This window comes from Lissotriton vulgaris, chromosome 4_1, assembly GCF_964263255.1.
Source record: "Lissotriton vulgaris chromosome 4_1, aLisVul1.2, whole genome shotgun sequence".
Taxonomy (NCBI): domain Eukaryota; kingdom Metazoa; phylum Chordata; class Amphibia; order Caudata; family Salamandridae; genus Lissotriton; species Lissotriton vulgaris.
Window position 1 is genome coordinate 122,512,529 of NC_141691.1, and position 22,932 is coordinate 122,535,460.

Consider the following 22,932-nt stretch of genomic DNA (forward strand, 5'->3'; position numbering starts at 1 on the left):
TGAGTTCAAAGTATGCACTGTACAAAGCAATAAGATGTACAAAAAACACAGAAACAGACAAAAGATGGAAATAGCTAACACTCTTAGGGAATGCAAGATTAAGTAAAATAGGTAAAATGGAAGGTAAACAGTCAAAATATCGATTTTTTTATTTCGACTTACACTTATATCGAGTTGCTAATATCGATGGGACAGAATATCGATGTCCAGAATATCGATGGCCAGAATATCGACCCTAAGGTAAGTAATATCGAAATTACTTATATCGATAGCATATATATCGATGTAAGTAATTTCAATTTACTAATATGTGTTAGAAATTTTAGTTAAGTATTTAAATTAATTGTTATAATATGTGTTTAATATGTTTTTATAAATAAAAAATATATAAAAGTAAATAATATGTTTTACTACCAGAGCGGGTTGTGGGTTTTATGGGGAATAGGGTGGGAAGTAATTTATTTGTAATTAAATAATTATTTTTTAATGATTAATTTATTTTGCAATTAAATATTAATTGGCAATGAATTATTTTAATTGATTAATTGATTAATTAATTGATAATTTATGTATATTTTTAAGTAAATTATATGTTTTACTACTGGAGCGGGTTGTGGGTTTGTAGGGGAATAGGGTGGGAAGTAATTTATTTGTAATTAAATAATTATTTTTCAATGATTAATTTATTTTTCAATTCAATATTAATTGGCAATGAATTATTTTAATTGATTAATTGATTAATTAATTGATCATTTATGTATTTTTTTAATTAAATTATATGTTTTACTACTGGAGCGGGTTGTGGGTTTATAGGGGAATAGGGTGGGAAGTAATTTATTTGTAATTAAATAATTATTTTTTAATTATTTATTTATTTTGCTATTAAATATTAATTGGCAATGAATTATTTTAATTGAATAATAGAATAATTAATTGATAATTTATGTTTATTTTTAACTAAATTATATGTTTTACTACTGGAGCGGGTTGTGGGTTTATAGGGGAATAGGGTGGGAAGTAATTTAATTGTAATATTAATTAATTTTGGGTAAAGGAGTATTTTTAGTGTTCAGGGTCAGTTTTGGGTTTTTGGGTAAAGGGATATTTTTAGTGTTCTGGGTCAGTTTTGGTTTTTGGGGTAAAGGGGTATTTTTAGGATTCAGGGTCAGTTTTCAGTTTTTGGGTAAAGGGGTATTTTTAGGGTTCAGGGTCAGTTTTCAGTTTTTGGGTAAAGGGGTATTTTTAGGGTTCAGGGTCAGTTTTCAGTTTTTGGGTAAAGGGGTATTTTTGGGGTTCAGGGTCAGTTTTGAGTTTTTGGGTAAAGGGGTATTTTTAGGGTTCAGGGTCAGTTTTTAGTTTTTGGGTAAAGGGGTATTTTTAGGGTTCACGGTCAGTTTTCAGTTTTTGGGTAAAGGGGTATTTTTAGGGTTCAGGGTCAGTTTTCAGTTTTTGGGTAAAGGGGTATTTTTTGGGTTCAGGGTCAGTTTTCAGTTTTTGGGTAAAGGGGTATTTTTTGGGTTCAGGGTCAGTTTTCAGTTTTTGGGTAAAGGGGTGTTTTTAGGGTTCAGGGTCAGTTTTTAGTTTTTGGGTAAAGGGGTATTTTTAGGGTTCAGGGTCAGTTTTCAGTTTTTGGGTAAAGGGGTATTTTTTGGGTTCAGGGTCAGTTTTCAGTTTTTGGGTAAAGGGGTATTTTTAGGGTTCAGGGTCAGTTTTAGGTTTTTGGGTAAAGGGGTATTTTTAGGGTTCAGGGTCAGTTTTCCCTACTGTTGCACCCACTGGAGTGGGAATAGTAATTATTGTTAAGTAAGTATATATTATATATGATTTTTAATTATTATTTTTTAAATTAAATATGTATTATTAATTTTTTTACCATTATTACATATATTTAAATATGTTTAAGTAATTAATAAGTATTATTTACAGTATTTTTTATGTTATTTTACATTTTAAAAAAATCGATATATTTAACGATATTTTTAACATCGATATTATTTTTTCGATATTTTGGTACTTACCATGTTGTACATAGGGCGTCGATATTTTTGCTATCGACATAATTACGCCGATATTTGTGTAGGTCGAAATTCTGTCTGTCGAAATTCTGTCACAGATCCAAAATGGAAACAGGTACTGAATAACTGACATGATTTGCCCTAACATGTTTTACGTTTATTGTTCGAAAATCATCCACAAACATTTAGCATGCTACAGCATCTCACTGACTTCAAAGTCAAAACATATCCACAGTGTGAATAAAATAATCTAGAACCATTGAGCTGATCCATCCTAATAAATCAGGACCTTAACCACTTCGATGCTCATGACGGAACGGTTCCGTCATGAGCCTCGGTCGAGCTGTCCTGATGACGGAACCGTTCCCTCATGACCACACCCACGATTGGAATGTTCAGCACAGTGCTGAAATTCCGGCCGCAGGCAAGGTGTTAATAAGCACCCCGATGCATGCAATGTTCTAGGCATGCATACTCATAGCATTTAATGATTTTTGAAATGTTTTTGGTATTCCTCATATCAGGACAGTCTATGCACATATTTCTCCCTTTCTTCTTGTCTCTAATCAATTTTGCTAGGGAGAAAAAGCTCTTCACTGCTTTTGGATCAACATCAGTGGAAAACAAATACCGTAGATCCACTTCTAAAGTGCCAGGCACCTACAGCCGATGCCTGGGGTGTCACTCGGGGGGAGGACCAGAGTGACCAGGCGTTTCAGCACCATATACCAAGTACAAGTTTAGCATTAACACTTATTATTACACAGGACAACACAACAAATTTCACTTACTGCGCTAACATCCAATCCTACTCTATGACGAATGGGAAAGTGTGGGATCTATGCATGTGAATGGCAACTGGCTTCATGCAGGGATGAAGCCTGCAACACCAAAAACCTTGACGCCAGCAGCGCCACTGGCCTACAGTGAATATCACCAAAGACTCCCATCGTGCTGATGGGCTTTAGCAGGGGCATAGCTTGGTCAGTAACACTGGGCGCGGTGGTGGGCTTCAGATTTTCCGACAATCGGACTAGCTTATAATGTTTAAATATATTGTACGACAAGCAGCAGGTATGAGAGGGGTTTAAGGGGCAGTGGAAAGGGAGAAGAATGTGGACTGTCAGGAGTACTAGGAGAGAAAACACAATATTTTGTAAAATAACCAATATTTCTGAGGACTTTCAAAACAGAACGGGAGAGAGTGTATTTGCATTTTTTTTTGTGTGTCTTTAAAAAGTCCTGGTGAAATCCGACTGAAATTTCACAATACCCACTGAAAGCACCTGTACCCAACTATTTATCAGAAAATACATTTACGAGGGAGGGGTGCAAAACCCCAAACAAGCCTCCTGAATCTATGCTCTTGGCTTTAGAAAGGTAAGCCCTGCTTTGTGGGTTGCATTGCAAGAAAGTAGGTTTAGTGCCTGGCTTCTAGCTTCTGGTTCAGAGCAAGGCGGGGCAGGCAGTCTCGGACAGGTAGCCCAGACTTCAATACACAGGGAACCAAAACCGGCCCTGGCAAAGTGCCCCCGGGGGGGCTTGGAGGTGCGGTCAAATTATTTTCCAGGGCCTGTTTTGACCGATTTTGTTACAGGGGGCGATATTGCATCTATGCTGCAAAAACAGCCCTGTAGCAAAAACTGACCCCCCCCCCCCCTCCCCCCCCCCCCGGGGTCCCAAAACGAAGCCCTCACCCTGGCGGACCAACAGAGAAACGCCCGGTGTCTGCTCCGGCCAGTCCGGCCCTGTAAATACATCAATTTATTTAAAGATACGATCTTAGATCGTATCTCTAAATAAATAAATGTATTTAATATTTTTTGCAGAAAAGATGTAGGAATTTCAGAGGGTTGCAGCCTCAAGAAGCTGTCCCTGCTGCATCCCCTGTTGACAAGGCAATGACTCCTTCCTGTTCTCTCGAAAGGTTCAAGGGGTCACTTTCTTGGTTCTGCCAAGAATGAGCTCATTTCCGTGTTCAATGTTTGCTGAACTCATGGGTCCTCTATAGAGAAATGTGGGCAACCCGACGGGCACAGACCCTGACAGGGCAGACTAGGCGCTTTCTGCTTCAGAGACGGCTGTCCATAAAATGTATATTTTTAAATTGGTTGTTAGTGATGCTAGCTCTATAGAACAACAAATTCTAAGTAGCAACTAAATTGTGAACTCATTGGCAAGGAGCAGACCACACTATTAAGAGGTAAGTATGAAATTCATGGACAAATCTTTGAATAACTCATGAAGTTTAAAGTACACTTTAATACAGATGCCAGAGCAGAGGCAAAGAAGCTGTCAGGAAGTGCACTGATTGTGGTCCACAGAGAGGTGGCGCACAGTCAGTAGGCCCCCTACCTACACCCCCTCTTGGATGGCAGATCTAGTGAGTGTGGCAGGGGCCAGGGGTAACCTCCAGGTAAAGATTCACAGCAGCTGATGCTACAATAAAGAAAAACAACAAACTGATTTGTGTCATTTACTTTTTTTTCCGCTTGCCTTGCTGAAAAAGCTCGTACAACTTGACTCTTTGTGGGAGACTTTCCAGCAAAAATGTGATCACTTTGCCAGAATTATAATTAGATAACTAATTCATATATAGTAATTTTGTGGAGCATAGCATTTTGCTAATTTTTACCAGCAGAATTATAATGCCGGGCATCCTTTATCTTCATGTGCGTGAAATATATATCCCGTACTGTATCGGACAATCACCCAGGTGCACGGAATAAACTACATCATTCAGCCCATAAGAAATCTGAAATACATCTTATATTAATGCTAAACAGGGACACATTTGGCTTACTGTACACCATCCCAAAGTAGCGCTCTGCTCTGGTGGGCCGCTCTGCGCCTCGTCCCAGGCCGGGGTGGATTCCAAAGGTTCATTAAGAGAGGGCGCGGGGTGTTCAGCTGATGTAGGCGCTTTATCTGCCGCTCTGCGCGGACGGCTCCTTCTAATGACCTCACTGCGGGTGCTTTACTAGCCAAGGAGCGCTGACTGGGCCGGTTTGGAAAGGTCGCGAGGCAGCAGCTCTTGTGTTTCCTGTCACATCCACAATAAAATACGGCCTTAATCATACGTGAGAACGAGAGGACAGAGGCTCCTTGTAAGCAAGGTTAGCATAATATTAAAATGTTGGAGGCAATAGAATGCCCTGTGAGGGGAGGGCGTCACGTGCTTTCCTTCGCTCCTTTACCCTTTCCCGTCTCTGGTAGGCTGCGCCAGCAGGTTTGCTTCTTATCGCCGGCGGTGCACTTCCGCCCCCAGGAAGGTGAGTAAAATCTACACACGTCACCTGTTGGCACTTACAAGTCCATGGTGGGATGGATTTATTGCACTGCTGTTGTCAAACTGTGCTGTTTCCTTTCCCTGACTTAAATTCTTTACCTAGCAGCAGGGTTGGAATGGGATCAAACATAGACCCAGGCGCCCTAAAAACAAGCATTTACAATGCAATAGGGCTCGCATCACTGAACGTTTGAGCTATTTGCGTTGCTAATAATAATGCAACGCTAATAGCTCAAACTTTTAGTAATGCAAGACCTGTTGCATTGCAAATGCTTGTTTGTTAAGTTGACCATAGAATCTGGCCTGGCAGTATGAAAGGAGCACTTCTTACATTATGTAGTCCTCAGTTTTGTGGCATTTTGAGAATGAGGCACAACGTTTTGAACTTGTTTTATACTTCAACAATAAATAGACTCCAATGCTGGTGGAATGCAGCTGAAAAGCCTCAGCAGCCAATTTCAGCAGCATATGTAAGAAAAGGCGACATCAAAGAGGAGGCTGATCGATAGAGCGTCAAGATGCCAGGCTTCCTTTAAGTAGGCGGAGGTTGTGTCGTGTAGGTCACTTGTGGGGGCAAAAGACAGTTCAGGGTTGCAGAGGATCCGAAAATTTGCCAGCATCAGCAAAGGAGGTCATTGACCTGGAGTACTGTGGGATCACCCTAACAAAGCAGCAATATTTCAGTTATCACAGCATCGAGGCTAAGCCACATATGACTCATCTAGTGCTTGATATGTTGGATAGTTTCCATATCCTCAAATTCAGCAGGCAGAAACGCACCAAGAAACTTACACAGTAGAGTTCAACCAGCTGAGGAAACAACTAAGGGGCATATTATCAAGAAACGGTGTTAAAATTATCACCACTTCGGGCCAGGAAACTGACGCTAAAGCTTCGATAATGGGCTTGATAATATGACCTTGTAAATTCCCATAGACGCCCATGTTCTGGTGTGAACCTGGGCTTTTATTGGAATTCTCAAGGGCATATTATCAAGCCCATTATCGTCGCTTTAGCGGCAGTTTCCTGCTGCTAAAGCGGCGATAATTTCAATGCCGTTCTTGATAATATGCCCCTAAGTCAGCTGACGAGGAGCCAGAAAAGCCAACTTGTATTCCATTGGGACTGTGAATCAACCAGAGCAGATGGCAAGGTTGGAACGCTAGCTGTAACTGAAATAAATCATCTCAGCATCCAATCCACCAGATTCACTGCAAGTTACAACTCCTTATACACAGGGCCGGACTGGGAACCAAAACCAGCCCTGGCAAATTGCCCGGCCGGCCCCCCTCCCCCCTCCCCCCTCCGAGAGGTTGGGGATGCCGCCGAGCTTTTTGTCAGGGCCGGTTTTTGTCCGATTTTGTTACATGGCCGATTTTGCAGCTATGCTGCAAAAACGGCCGTGTAACAAAAAGGGCCCACAGGGGCCCAAAACCGGCCCCCACCCTTGCGGCGCACCGGGGGATTGCCCAGTGCCCGCAACGGCCAGTCCGGGCCTGCTTATACAAGTATTCAGCAAGCTCTACACCAAATCTGCTGCTGTAGTCTCAACATATATAAAAGAGTTGGCAAACTGTTGCAAGGTCTAAGCACTAAAGTTTCCTTAGGTCCGGAGAACCATGACAGTACCAAAGTACTATGTAGCTGCTCAAGTCACAGGGATCAGAGAAATCCACAAATGAATGGATGAATGCAAACAATTTGCACTCTGAGTGACTGTAAGACAAAAGAAACAACATTTACTCAACTTCCTCTCTCCACAGGAATGCAGCAAGATTCCCCATTCCATCAGCAATCATTTTGCCCTCCCCATGGACAAAGGTAAACTAAAAAAGTTGGCTAATGGTGTCGATCCCATCAGACACCTAACGAATGTGTTAAAGAGAGTTTGTTTGAAAGGTTGTATGGAACTTAAACATATGTTTGGAGTCAAGTACTTGACTTAAAATAATTGAAATGTGATTATACTGAACTTCAAAACAACTTAATTCCGAGTAAACAGGACTTCATTAATGAACTGCTGGAGTACTGGTGGAAAATGAGAGTGTGAACAAAACCTATGCATCTTCGATTTCACCCTATGTGTACATACTACATTACCAATGGAATGCAGAGCTGAAACAATTACACAGAGCAAGAGTTTAAGCCGGGGTTCGCGGCAATAATTAAAGAGAAAGGAATTGTATTCCAAGAACGGGCAGTTTAGGCTCTCAATTCTCTCCAGCCCGCAGATTTTGTGGAGAAAAATAGTGTTCGAACTCAAACAGACCACAATAGACAACGTGGAGGGTAGTGTAGAGAGACCGGATCTTGTGAACCAAAAAGCGGGACATTTTGAAAAAAGAGAAGAGGGACAACAATTTGTCATCCATGAAATGGCGCAGAATGACGGCTCTCATCAACATAGGATCACAGAAGATGCTTTACGAAAATAAATCAAATGTAATTTCTGTACGCCGCATCATGCCTTTTAATAAAATTGCTTACTAGTACAGCTTTAGAACAATCAAAAAAGTGTCTCCCCCTGTTTTCAGTCGATCCTCTCTAAAAACCGGGACATGAGTCAAAATTGCTGAAATCTGCCGGGACAGCTGGTGAAAAACCGGGACTGTCCGGGCAAATCCGGGACGTCTGGTCACCCTAGCGGTAGTGGCAAAGGAAAATAATAGCTGAAGAGTAAACCTATCAGAACTGTACTTGGAGGAGATGGGCCCATAGCAATGAATGGAGTGACATTACCTAATAGCGATTTGCAAATTGTGAATCACTAATATGTAATGTTTAGGAATGGCAATTTATTTAGCGATTCCTACATACATAAGGAATTGCGATTCCTAAATAGCGATTCCTTAAAAATCACAATTCCTTATGTTGATGCATGTGCCCCTAAGATCTTTGTCCACAAAGAACAGAGGGCCATATGTATGAAAAACCGAAATTGCGATTTGGAGCGAATCGCATTTTGAGAATCGCAAATCAGTATGTAAATAAAAAATTGCAAATAATTAGTGATTCCTTAAAAATCGCGGAATTATTTGTGATTACCCAATTAGCGATTTCTTAATTGCGTATTCCCAGAATTTGCGAACTCGCAATTAAGGAATCGCAAATCTGCTAATCGGAAACTCAGGTGCAGCTTGATGACATCACAACCAGGAAGTGAGACTACCCATGCTGCACCTGCGTTTCAGAAGCAGAGTGAGAGGCTGGAAGGAGGGCTGAGGCACCAGTGCACTGCTACAAAGACAGGAGAAATGGCCACATAGGAGCAGCTGCAGGGTGAAACAACCAGAAAGAGAAAACAGAAGTTTTCTGAAAGGGAGCAGGAGGTGCTCATGCAGGAGATGGTGGTGAGCCATGGGCTGCTATTTGGCAAAAAATCCCTTAGAGTGCCAGAGACCCGCAAAAGAAGAATATGGGCAGAGATACACAAGAAGGTCAACTCCATTGGCGTCACCCACCGCAGCGTGAAAGAATTGCGCAAACGCTGGTACAATATGCGCCAGCGCTCAAAAGAAAGGGCTGCTGCCAGGCTGCAGGAGGCAAAACAGACCAGTGGAGGGACTTCCACTGCCACTGCTTCCACGCCACTGGAGGAAATGGTCGAGGGGACTTTACTACCAGAGAGTGTGAGGGGCGTGGCAGACCTCGACAGTTCTGACCCACCAGGACCAACACAAGGTAAGAAGTATGCCATCACACCCCTGATACCGACCTACTTCACCCCCACACCCAGGAGAGACCCAGGCACACACCAAAAATGCTAATCCAGTGCAGGCACAAAACCAACCACAGCAATGCATTATGGGAGATGTAGTCATATGAACCAAACAGTGGAGCAGTGAAACCCAGCTAGGCTCAAGCAGTATGAGGGGATCAGTGAAGGCAATATACAGACAGTCAGGACACATGTGACAAAAAATAGTGTAATTTATTGCATTACCAATGCAAGGCAGGACAGCAAATTAATGTGTGCATTTACATCCACAGCACCACAAGAAACACAGGGACAGAGGCCCGGAGGGGAGGATGAGTCCCACAGCGCAGCAGTGCCAGGGCAAGTGGAGGAGGAGGAGGAGGAGGAGTGCAGCCCAGTCATCCCACCAAAACGCCCCCGGCGCATTGCAGTGGCTCCATTGCCACCGCTGGGGGATGAAATCCTTGACACTGAAGAAGTAGACAACCAAGTCCAGGTACAGTCGGAGCCACAACCCAGACCTCAAGCACTTCCAAGTCCCATACCAGCCATTCCATCCAGGCGCAGCGCACGTCCATCCCCAAGTACATCTGCTGCAGGAGAGGAGACAGTGTTCAGCGGCCTTGAAGGGAACATCCTTGAGGTGCAGCGCCTGCAGGGGAGAAGCATAAGGGCAATTCAAAGACAGCTTAGGGTGCGCTTCAGGGGCATGACGGGTGCCCTGGAGGCACTTTGTGCAGATATAAGGGCGGACCGTGCTGCTAGGCGCATGGAGAGGCAGTGCCTCCACACACGCCTTGACCTATTTACAAGGCCTTTCAACCGTCTGGCCTCAGCCACCTCAGTGCAGTCACGTCATAGCATCAGCATGCAGCGTGAGGTAGCACACTGTAGTCAGGACGTGGCCAGGGGACTAGTCCAGGTCACATGTGGTGTGGACCAGCTGTGGGCCGTTGCCACTGCTGGAACAGGAGTCATCAGTTCACTGGAGGAGGATGCACAATCAAGCAGGAGCAGCCTCACTCCGCCGCTCCCACAGGACAGGCACCGTAGTTTGGGTCATGGCAGGGCTGCAGATGCACTCGGGGCGCGGAGCTATGGGACGTCAGCACCGCCGTTGAGGTGCCCTGACTAAAAAATAGCAATGGGTGGATTAACCCATTGCACACAGACAACTGTAAACAATTCTTTTTTTGCACTGTGCGTCCAACATGTGCAGGACATTACTACCTACATTGTGTGCTACACAAGCTGTGTGATGTTATAAATCCTGTACTCAAGGATATTAAACACAGTTTAGCATGAATACATAGCATTGTGTCATCATTTCTCATTTCTCACCTAGAAATAGTTCTGTGTTATGTCATTTTGCCTCTGGCGCCCAGCAGCCGCACCAATAACACCGGCTGGCCTGCATCCTGGAGCTGGCCCCTCCTCATCTGATGATTCCGAATCGGTGAGCTCCACCGAGGTGCCTTTCCTGGTGGCGTTGTTATGCAGCATGGCACAAGCAACCACAATCTTGCAGCAGGTCTCAGGGCTGTATTGAAGTGCTCCTCCACTCTTATGCAGGCAGCGGAAACGGCTCTTGAGTATACCAAAGGTCCGCTCAATGGTACTGTGGGTGGCTGTGTGGGCACTGTTGTACCTCCGCTCCCTATCGTTGGCAGGATTTAGGTATGGGGTCAATATGAAGTCCCGGACAGCATACGCACTGTGACCTGTGAGGCAAGAGGAAATAGGTTAAACACTGTCCTGCCTCTGCTGTACTTTACTATTGTGTCACTGTTTCCTATGCATTTACCTAGCAGGTAGCCCAAACTCCCCATTTGTGAGTCGACGGTGGATCCCACTGTGGCGAAAGATGAATGAGTCATGGGTGCTGCCTGGGTATTTGGCTACAATATCAGTGATAATGTGCTTGGCATTGCACATCACCTGTATATTCAGGGAATGGTACGACTTGCGATTCCTAAACACATACTCGTTCTGGGAGGGGGGGGAAGATAGCGACATGAGTGCCATCAATGCAACCGATGACGTGGGGAAGTTGTGTAATTTGATAGAACTCCTGCTTGGTCTGGTCTAGTGCCTGTGGTGTGCTGGGGAAGTGGATGTGGTGCGGCAGCCTCTGGACCATTTCATCGAGGAATGTGTGGAAAAAGCGCAAAAGTGCACTCTGTGAGACCCCTCCTGCTGTGGCTATCACACCCTGGAAGCTCCCTGATGCCAAGAGGTGCAGTGAGCACAGGACCTGTACATGGGTGGGGATGGTATGTGTCCTGCAAGTTGGGTGTTCAAGTATGGGTTTGAGCTCCTCATATAAGTTCAGGATACTCTCTTCATCAAGCCTGTAGTTAATATGGATATCCTCCTCAGTCCGCTGGAACAGGTAATGCGCGCTCTGAATATCCTTTCCTGGCGTCTCCTCCTCTGTGCAACAGCCTTCTGGCTATAACATACAGCCCAGCCATTGTGGAAAAGCACTGTGGCATTGTGGGCCTCTTTATATATGGTGCACCTTGTTACCACCTGTTCAGACTTGGTGGTAATTGCGATTAGCAATTTTGTGATTATCATGTTTTCACAATTTGCGATTTTTTGATGCATTGCATATTGCGAATTCGCAATTTAGGAATTCCTCATTTGCAATTTTCGCAAAGGTTGTGTGACATTTTGCGAATTCGTAAAATTATTCTCAGATTTCATTTTTCGCACAATTGCTAATCGCTAATTTAGCGATTAGCAATTTTGTGATGCGGATGTCGCTCATACATAGCATGGCTGTGTTTTGCGATTAGCAGTGTTTGCGAACGCAAAACAGCTTCATACATATGGCCCAGAGTGAGGTAAGCATGTATACTGATTCTCTCCAATTTCAATCTGTTCTCTGGGTTCTAGAGTCAGCAATAATGGCGGGTGGCAAGCACCTTCCAGGCTTCACAAATGCTGATAAACAACACAGGGCCACATATGTCAGCAAAAAAGCTACCTGTTCACAAATATGTCCAAAATAAATAAGAAAAACACTATGGAAGACACTGGCAAAATATACCTTACAGGCACACTGCCTGTTAAGGTGTGTGGCAACAAAAAGCATACATGCATTGAGTACTGATGAGACTGGATACAGTTGTTCCTCTTTGTGGACATGTTGCACTTGGCTGTAATATGGTGAGCAGTGGCGTCATTGTGATTTTTGGTTCTTTCCTAGGTGGACTTTCTACTTCTGAGCAGTGACTCTCTTCGCTTGTTCCTGGGTCTGTCACAATGTGCAGTTTATCGTTCTGGAGTAATAATAGTTTTGCTGTTTTGTGATCCATTGCTCATAGTTTTGTTACCAATAACTGTCCATGGTATTATTTTTGGGTGGGGTTACACACTTTGCATTGTAGAAGTTAAATTTATATAGTGCTTCCTGCCCTCTAATGAGCCGCAGTAGTGCATTAGGAGATGGGTAATACGCTACATCCTGTGCTGTGATAGGTTGGAAGTATTTTGGATAGCTTTGATCTGAGGGATCTGTTTTTGTATGCTGCTTCATAAATAAAGTGCTGATCTGGAATCTCTTGCTTGCTACGGACAGGATATGTCCTAAGCCAGCAGGATGCCAAGCTGCCAAGGTTTCAGATTGCCATGTGTGACATTTTTATAATTTTAGTGAAATTATGAGTTTCAACAACTATGAGTGACACTTTCTCACGAGCAAAAATCATGCAATGAAGATGAGGGAAACTTCTAAATATCAGAAATTACCGCCATTTGAGCAACAAGAAACTCCAAGAACTTCTTGAAACTGCTGCAGAGCACCAGAAATGGAAGGACACTAACCCTAGTGCTCCCTCCTGTAACCTGACTGTACTGTAAACAAATGCATAACCATGATATTAAACAAGGTTTTCAGTAGCAGTACTTTATTAAGTTCTGTGTACATATGCTGACACATGCACAGTTAAATACAAAAATACTTACTGGATGCAACAGATAGAGCAGAGAGAGCCCTGGTGGCCAAACACGACCACCCAGCAGCACCTTGTAGTCTAAAGATAATACCCTCAATTGATTCGTACTGGTATCCAAGAAGGATGACAAGATAGAGCAGCCCTGCTCTCAGTGCTGAGATTATTACTGTGAGACTGTCTGAATTTGAAATGAAATCTCAGATCTTGCAGATCACGTAAACCTCAAGGATGATGAGACAGACCAGCCCTGCGCCTGCAGATTTTACTGTGTCTCAATTAACATATCTCATCTCGTCTGCAATGCGTGATGCGCTACACGTTGTGAAGTAAGTTACAACTGTGATCATCATGAGAGCGGACAGAGGGCCTCTGAGGAATTTCCCGAGTTGTAACAGACCCCCTCCCTCCCCGCAACCTCCCCTGCCCGGCCCAGCAGTGCTGAGAGAGCAAAGAGAGCCCTGATAAAACTGTCACGCACTGACCCGTACTCTGTGATGAATCCAGTAAGTACTGTGGTGCCCAATGATAAGGATGAGAAGACAGAGTAGCCCTGCGGGCTGCAGAGAGATTTACTGTGAATTAAATCAGATCTGCAGATAATAACCAGGCTCACTCAGGAAGGATGACGAGACAGAGCAGCCCTGCCTGCATATCATGCTAGTGTGTCTAAAATTAATTTTTCTGATCAGACTGTGCGTGCCGCTCCTCGGCAGCGCTGACAGACACAAGTACAATAAACTAACTGTGTACAGTACAGTCAGTCACTCACGGCTCTGCCTGGCACGCAGCGCACTGGTGCAAGTAAGTACTGTAACAACACTTACTTAATGAACTAGACATGTTCAGACTGCTAACTCTGCCTAGTCTTTCCAGTCCGTCTGGCAGCCGCGGCATGAGCTGCACAGGGACCCACTGCCGCACAGCAGCTGCAGCACACTGCATGATGATGCACTCTGCAGCAGTCTTCTTCTCAAAGACACTGAGTGCAGACTCACTGACTCGTACCCTGCCAGTCCGCACCAATTTGCACCTGCGATCACCGATGCCTCTGATGAGCGGCGCAGGCGGCCCTCAGTGTCCACAGTCCTGTCGGTGAGTCAGTGACAGAAATTATTCAGTCACTCTGGTCTTAATATGGCCTCAGCTCCCCGTCGGTCTGGCAACATGAACGGGGGTTTTATTGCGGCACTGCGCACCGCAGACGGACAGTCAGCACCGACTTGATTCGTAGACTCAGATAGAGTCCCCCACTACTTCTGACCCACCTTACCTCACTTCCTCTTCCTCCGGACATGACGAGGCACCACAGTCACGTCCGATCCCGGGCTCCCCATGGTGTGCACAGCCAGTAGCAACCACTGGGGGCAGTCCCGCCCGGCATCTAATTAGTGTCAAAGCCGCATGGCGCCGCAGGAAATAAGCAGCCTGACACGACAGGGGGCCGCTGGCCTGGGTAGAACAATCGTAACATTGTAGCAGTCTCTCTCAGCCACATGAGCTGAGAGCAGACAAACAATGAACTATTAACTTACTGAGCCCAGCAGCTGCTGGCAACATGTTTCAGAGCAGCACTGAGAGCCAGCGCACAGGTGCACAGGCACCGGCGGTGCGCGCTGTCACCCTGCGTAGCCAGAGTTTCAGAGTGTGGCTTTAATGCGTGACAATGCATTTCAGTGCGGTGATACGGAACATCACACTGAAATGCGTGAGCCTCACACCTGATGCGTGATACTTGGCAGGCATGTTTGTACCTGTGGAAAGGCATAAGAGTTCTGTAGGAAGGGGGAGACTCTAGTTGGCGCAGTGCAAGCACTAGCGACAAGCAGGGACTCTCTCTTCCTCGTCAGGGCTGAGGGTTACCTTCCAGACAACCTCTGCTTACCCTCTAGGTAGTGTGGCTTAAGCAGTCTTAGGCTAATCTTTGGGGCACATAGGGTTAAACACTTGCAACAGTACACCTTTACAACCAACCCACCACACAACGAGACCAGACTGTATTCTTGTAAAAATATATCTCTTTATATAAACTTTACGCAGGCTTGTGAATACAGTCAATACGGATACGGTTGCAGGATATCAGCTTTAGGTTACCACAGTTCTTATCGTAGTTCTTGTGAGGCCCGTAGGCCGGTGTTAAACAAAGTTCGTTGTGGAGCCAGCGGCTTCCAGGGGATCTGTCCCACGTCGCGTTGCCTTCCCGGTGTCGCTGATCGTTGCGGCTCTTCGGCCGAGCAGGTCACTGGTCGTCCGGGGCAGCGGTGCTCTATGGCGGCACGGTCCTCTTCTCGTCGTCTGCTCCGACCTTGGAGTCGGCGGCTGTGTGGCGGTGACAAGTGGCAGTACGGTCCCCAAGTGCAGGACGTACCCAGCCAAATGTCGGTGCAGCTGTGGGCTCACAGCTGGGCTGTCGGGCAGGCTACCGACCGTGTGGATTCTCGTAGGGCAATAGTCTGTCCTTGCAGGTGAGGGACGGCTCGCTATGCAGTCGCCTCGATAGCTCGGACCAGACGGGTCCTCCTTCTCTTTGCTCTCGGGCTCCCAGCGCAGGTGTGGTCACGATGGTCGGGCCAGCGGCGGCTGGTCCTCACTGTGCTTCCGCTGTAGCTTTGGGCCCCGGTCACGGTGGTCGGGAGGGAGTGGATGCCTTAGAGGAGCTTCCTCTTTGTCGGTACTGCGGCGATGGTCAGCACCCGCAGTCGCTTTCTTCCAAGGGGGGGTTTAGCATCCACTGGTCCTGGGACGCTGGTCAGGGGGCAAGTTCCGTTCCAAGCCCTTGGAGATCTCTTTGCAGAGTTTGGCACAAAGTAGCACAAAAGTCTTTTCGTCGTTTTGTCTTCCTCTCCTTCAGCAGCAAGGCACCAGACACAAGCAAGAGTCAGCACCCTTCTTTGTCTTCTCGCGGTCCTTCTCGTAGGGCAGAGTCGTTCTGTGGCCCAAACTGGATCTAACTTTCAAGGAGCAGGGCTCCATCTTTTATAGGCCAATTCTTTTGTTCTCGCAGGCCAGGGGGGCCTTTGCATAGCCCCTCTCAGTTCTGGAGTACCCCGGCGGGTGTACTCCGGCTTCTGCTTTCAGTGTGAGGGGCAGGCGCATCAGACGCCCCACAGGAGGTGGAGCCAGCATTGTCCGGACAGGAGTGGCCAGAGTACCTTGTTGATGGGGCTTCGCCCTTCCTGGGCCAGGTGCCGGCAGAGTCATCCGCCGCTCCCCAGGAGGGTGGAGCCAGCATTGTGGTGGTCGAGCACAGTGACAGTTCGAGTCAAGAGGCACTCCTCCCTCCCACTAAGGTGTAATCTGCACATTCACCACCTGTCATCCCTCCAGCCCTGTCACTCACACATCCCAGACAGTCGGATACACATACTGGCAGAGGCAACTGAAATGGTTAGGCAAGCAAATGCTGACTTTCTAAAAGTAGCATTTGCAAACCCAGGATAATAAAATAAACTTGACTACAAGAAATATCTCATCATCCTGAGTCCAGGCATACTAAACATGACTCACTACCATGCTCCTTGAGCCTGCGGGGATTATAGGGTATAATAATCCTCGCAGCTCAGTCTGGCCTAATGGAGCAGGTAGCCTTCAGTAGTGAAATACGGTCTTCGTTGTAGGTCACTACCAGGACATGCCACGCACATCAGGGCTTGTCCTACCTCGCACCTACAATGCACCCTGCCCGCAGGCCTACCATAGGGGTGTCTAATATGTAGTCAAGGGAAGGGTCGGGGCTGGCAAGTGGGGACACTTGCCCAGCTAGCGTGACAGTACGAGACCGCACGCGGGTTCTGCGGTCGCAGTTCCCAGACACAAGTTTACGGCTGCTCGGGTGGGTGGCGCAACCAGCGCTGCAAGCCCACCAGCAGTATCGGCATCTACACGCCCCGGCACTCTCTCGTGCGCTTTACTGGGGACTAACAGTAAATCCAATGCACCAATCATGGATACCAATCGTATGTACAGTTTACAGTAGGGAGCACTTGCACTGCGGCACGGATCAGCCGTGGCGCAGTGCCCTGAGTATCGGAAAACCAGCAAAACATCGGAGGCACATCAGCAAAAAGTGGAAGGGAGACTCACGCCAAGGTGCCAGGTCTAACACGTGTCCCCTCCAGCTGAAATGTGGGGGGAACTACCCTTCCCCAGGGAGTTCCACATCACTAAGGCGGAAAAATCTGGACAGACCGTCAGCGTTGGCGTGATCGGTGCCAGGGCGGTGTTCCACCGTAAAGTCCATACTCTGTAGAGAAATGGACCACCTCAACAGTTTCGGGTTCTCACCCCTCATTTGCATCAACCATCTGAGGGGCCTGTGGTCCGTCTGAACTCGGAAGTGAGACCCAAACAGGTAGGGTCTTAGCTTCTTCAGCGCCCAGACCACAGCAAATGCTTCACGCTCTATTGCACTCCACCTACTTTCCCGTGGAAGTAACCTCCGACTTATGAAGGCTACGGGTTGGTCAAAGCCCTCCTCAGTCATCTGTGAAAGAACAGCCCCTACACCATGCTCTGAAGCGTCTGTTTGCACAATGAACTCTTTGGAGAAATCAGGGGCCAGGAGCACGGGCGCCGTGCACATGGCAGTCTTCAGGGTGTCGAAAGCTTTCTGACAGGTGTCAGTCCAAATCACATTCCTGGGCTGCTTCTTCGAAGTCAGCTCTGTCAAGGGGGTCACGATCGTGCCATAGCCCTTGACAAACCTCCTGTAATACCCAGTGAGCCCCAGGAAGGCTCTCACTGCAGTCTGGGTCTTGGGGGGTTCCCAAGCCAGGATGGTTTCGATTTTGGGCTGCAAGGGGGCTACCTTGCCACTCCCAACTTGGTGTCCCAAGTACACCACGGAACCCTGCCCAATCTGGCACTTGCTTGCCTTGATTGTGAGGCCTGCTCTGCGCAGGGCCATCAACACTTCCCAGAGGTGTCGCAGGTGTTCGGGCCAGGTGCCGCTGAACACCGCGATGTCATCCAGGTAGGCGGCACTGAACTCGTCCAGCCCAGCCAACACCTGGTTGACCAATCTCTGAAAGGTGGCAGGGGCATTCTTCATTCCAAATGGCATGACCCGGAACTGGAAATGCCCATCTGGTGTAGAGAATGCTGACCTCTCCTTTGCCCCATCGGTCAAGGCGATCTGCCAGTACCCAGACGTCAGATCAAACGTGCTGAGAAACCGGGCAGCCCCTAGCCGATCAATGAGCTCGTCAGCTCTGGGGATGGGGTGCGCGTCAGTCTTCGTGACTGAATTGAGTCCTCTGTAGTCCACACAGAACCGGAGTTCGGGTGTGGCTCCCGGCGCAGCAGCCTTCGGAACCAAGACCACGGGGCTGGACCAAGGACTGCTGGAAGACTCAACCACCCCGAGGGCAAGCATCTTGGAGACCTCCTCCTTGATGCAGGCCCGTACCCTGTCAGTCACCCGGTAAGCCTTATGCTTCACCGGCAAGCTGTCTCCAGTGTCCACATCATGGACGCACCAATCTGTGACACTCGGAACTAGGGAAAACAGGTCTGGAAACTGCCCCAGCAACTGGCGGCAATCCTCCTGTTGTTCGGCGGTCAGGGAGGGTGAGAGGTTAACTCCATCCACTGACCCATCCTTCTCACAGGCCACCAAGAGGTCCGGTAGAGGCTCTGACTCCTCCTCCATTCCGTCATCGGTTGCCAACAACATGCCCACTTCGGACCTTCGCAAGTGGGGCTTGAGGCGGTTGACATGTAGGACCCGCAAAGGGTTCCTGGCCGTCTTCATGTCCACCAAGTATGTCACGGGGCTCTTCCGTTCCACAACCTCGAATGGTCCTGTCCACTTATCTTGAAGGGCGCAGGGCTCCACTGGGGCTAAGACATACACCTCTTGTCCAGGCTGAAGCTCGACCAGAGTGGCATTCTGATCGTACCACCGCTTCATTTCTTCCTGGCTCGCTTCCAGATTTGCCTCGGCAAGTTGTCTGAAGCGCCTGGTTTGGTTTCTGAAGGCCAGCATGTAGCTATATACACTCTGGGGAGGTTTCCTGGGAGATTGCTCCCAGCCTTCCTTTACCAAACTCAGCGGTCCTCTCACGGGGTGACCGTACAGCAGTTCAAAGGGACTGAACCCTAGGGACTTCTGTGGCACCTCGCGATATGCAAACAGTAGGCATGGTAAGAGGACGTCCCACTTACGCCTCATCGGACCTTCCAGGCCCATGATCATGCCTTTGAGGGTTCGGTTGAATCTTTCAACCAACCCGTTACCTTGGGGGTGGTAGGGCGTGGTGAACTTGTACGTTACGCCACACTCCTGCCAAAGGGATTTCATATATTTCGATATGAAATTGGTCCCCCTGTCGCTCACTACCTCTAGAGGGAATCCTACTCGTGAGAAAATTCCCATCAGTGCACGCCCCACCACGGGAGCCGTCACTGTCCTCAGAGGTATGGCTTCAGGGTACCGGGTGGCATGGTCCACCAAGACCAGGATGAACCTGTTGCCCATGGCTGTCTTGGGGTCCAGAGGCCCGACGATGTCAATACCCACTCGCTGGAATGGCGTACCGACGACAGGGAAGGGTTGGAGGGGAGCCTTGTTCTTCCCTCCCGTCTTCCCACTTGCCTGGCAAGTCGGACAGGTTCTGCAATAAGTATCGGAACTCTTATGCATTTGGGGCCAGTAAAAGTGGGTGACAAGCCTGTCATAGGTCTTGTCCATCCCTAGATGTCCTGCTAAAGGCACATCATGAGCCAGACCCAGTAGGAAGGCTCTGAACTTCTGGGGTACCACCAGCACACGGGCTGACCCAGGTTCAGCAGCCTTAGGCTCCGAATACAGGAGGTCATTCTCCCAGTACACGTAATGTGTTTTGGCCTGAACACCATTGGCCTGGTCTGCAGCCTGCTGCCGCATACCCACGAGAGAAGGGCATTCTTTCTGCTCCCTGCAGAATTCCTCCCTGGAGGGTCCTCCTTCTTGCTGCCAATGGGTCAGCTCAGGCAGGTCCCCCAGTTCGGCGATCTGTTCCCCTGTAGGCTCCAGGGCATCCCCCTCAAGGTCTGCCTCCTCCTGGACCGTAGGAACTTCAGGGGCCGGTTTCCCGCGCCCCCTGCGCCTTCTCCCTAAGACCGGTTCCTGGGCCTCTCCATCAGGCCCCAGGATCTCTCGATCACCCTTACTGGCTGCCATCGACCGTGTGGTCACGCACGCCCAGTCAGGCAGACCCACCATCCGCAGGTGAGTCGTTTTCTCCACCTTTTCCCAAGGGGAGTGCTCCAAGTCGTTCCCTAGCAAACAGTCAACAGGCATGGTTTTTCTCACACAGACCTGCAGAGTACCAGAGACCCCCCCCCACTCGAAGGGAACTTGAGCCATCGGACACTGGCTCTCGGAATTATCAGCATTGATAACCCTACAGTAGGCATGGGGTACAACCTGCTCTTGAGACACCAGGTGCTGCCTCACTGCAGTCACACTGGCTCCTGTGTCTCTAAGAGCCTCGGCTTCCTTACCATTGATGATCACCACCTGCCCATATTTTTTAGTGTTAGAGGGCAGGTAGTTCGTAGGGATCATCTCGCTGTCTCCTAACGAGACCAGGGTCATGTGAACGGGATCTCCACCCCCCGGGACCATCATTTCTTCTCCCAGGTGAACGCTAGTCACTTGTCGGGGCGGAGCACCAGTGGGTGCGGGTTTTCCAAATAGGCGACACTTGGGGTCACTCGATATGTGCCCAGGCTCGCCACATTTGAAACAATTGAAGGGCCCCTTTGGAACAGGTTTACCTGTCGGGGCCCCATTCTGCTTCGGGGGTGGGGGAGGCTGAGAACCCTGCTGCGGATTCCCTTGGGAACTACTTTGGGGGCCTTTTTGGAACCCTTTCTGTTTTCCCCCTTTGTCCCCCCCACTCTTCTGCTGGGGACCCTGCCCACTCTTGGCGGAATCTCCCACGGGACCCTTGTGGACCCTGGTGCTGAGCCAGCGGTCCGCCTCCTCAGCAAGCTTCCTTGGGTTGGACAGCTTGCTATCGATCAGATGTTGGCGTAACTCAGGAAAACAGTGATCAGACAAGTGCTCCCATGCAATTAAATCAAAGAGACCTTGAAAATCATTCACTTTGTTACCTTTCACCCAACCATCCAGTGCTCTGCAAAAGTAAGTCACATACTCCACATACGTATTCCCAGGCCGCTTAGTACACCCCCTAAACTTCTGTCTATACATTTCAGGGGTAAGCCCGTACCTGCTCAACAAAGCTTCTTTCATGTGGGCATAGGACCTCTGATTCTCGACGGGCAAATCTAGCAAGGTATCTCTCCCTTCGCTAAGGAACCTTCCCCACAACCCCGCTCCCCAATCCTTCTCAGGGACCCGGTGGGAGGACATGGCTACCTCATATGCCCTAAACCATTGTCCTATGTCATCCCCCTTAAAGAACTCCTTGACTACGTCCTTCGGGATATGCACTCTTGACTCTACCTGCACTGGCGATGTGCTGCCACCAGAGGGAGGACGATCCAAGCCTCTTTCCTTGAGACTTATCTCCCTCATTTTCACCTCATAATCCATCTGGTGCTTTCGCTCTTCCAGCGCCATTCTTTTCGTTTCAAGCTCCAGCTGGATTTTCAATTCTGCCAACTTTCTTTCGTGATTCCGGGTCTCCTTCCTGTCCGCCAGCTCCTCTGGCGACAGGCCTTTTCCAAAGCTGTGTTCGCTGTCCTGCCGCTCGAGATCGATCAGATCCCCAAGCGCATTCTGCTCCTCCGTTGCGTTCTGCTCGGCGAGGACGTCTTGCTCTTCCGGGGTCTTTCGGGACTCTATCCAGGCTTTCAGGGCCTTGGAGAGCTGCGTTTTGTTTTTGCAGCCAGCGTGCGGAACTTTGAGTTTCTTGCAAAAGAATTTCAGTTCGTCTCTGGAATATTTATCCACTTTGGTGGGGTCCCACTCTACCTCCAAAACCTCGGAGGTCGTGGACTCCGCTCCATCCAGGCTCTTTGTGCCCGGCATGGTTTCTGCACTCGGAATCTTCTTTTCAAACAGCAAAGTCTGTGGTTTAGTAACTGTACCGTAATCCTTGTGTAGCGGTCAGAAGCTCAGGTATAACTATCGCAAGTGTAAATTCGAAAAATCCTCACCGCTGCGTCCAATGTAGGAAGGGGGAGACTCTAGTTGGCGCAGTGCAAGCACTAGCGACAAGCAGGGACTCTCTCTTCCTCGTCAGGGCTGAGGGTTACCTTCCAGACAACCTCTGCTTACCCTCTAGGTAGTGTGGCTTAAGCAGTCTTAGGCTAATCTTTGGGGCACATAGGGTTAAACACTTGCAACAGTACACCTTTACAACCAACCCACCACACAACGAGACCAGACTGTATTCTTGTAAAAATATATCTCTTTATATAAACTTTACGCAGGCTTGTGAATACAGTCAATACGGATACGGTTGCAGGATATCAGCTTTAGGTTACCACAGTTCTTATCGTAGTTCTTGTGAGGCCCGTAGGCCGGTGTTAAACAAAGTTCGTTGTGGAGCCAGCGGCTTCCAGGGGATCTGTCCCACGTCGCGTTGCCTTCCCGGTGTCGCTGATCGTTGCGGCTCTTCGGCCGAGCAGGTCACTGGTCGTCCGGGGCAGCGGTGCTCTATGGCGGCACGGTCCTCTTCTCGTCGTCTGCTCCGACCTTGGAGTCGGCGGCTGTGTGGCGGTGACAAGTGGCAGTACGGTCCCCAAGTGCAGGACGTACCCAGCCAAATGTCGGTGCAGCTGTGGGCTCACAGCTGGGCTGTCGGGCAGGCTACCGACCGTGTGGATTCTCGTAGGGCAATAGTCTGTCCTTGCAGGTGAGGGACGGCTCGCTATGCAGTCGCCTCGATAGCTCGGACCAGACGGGTCCTCCTTCTCTTTGCTCTCGGGCTCCCAGCGCAGGTGTGGTCACGATGGTCGGGCCAGCGGCGGCTGGTCCTCACTGTGCTTCCGCTGTAGCTTTGGGCCCCGGTCACG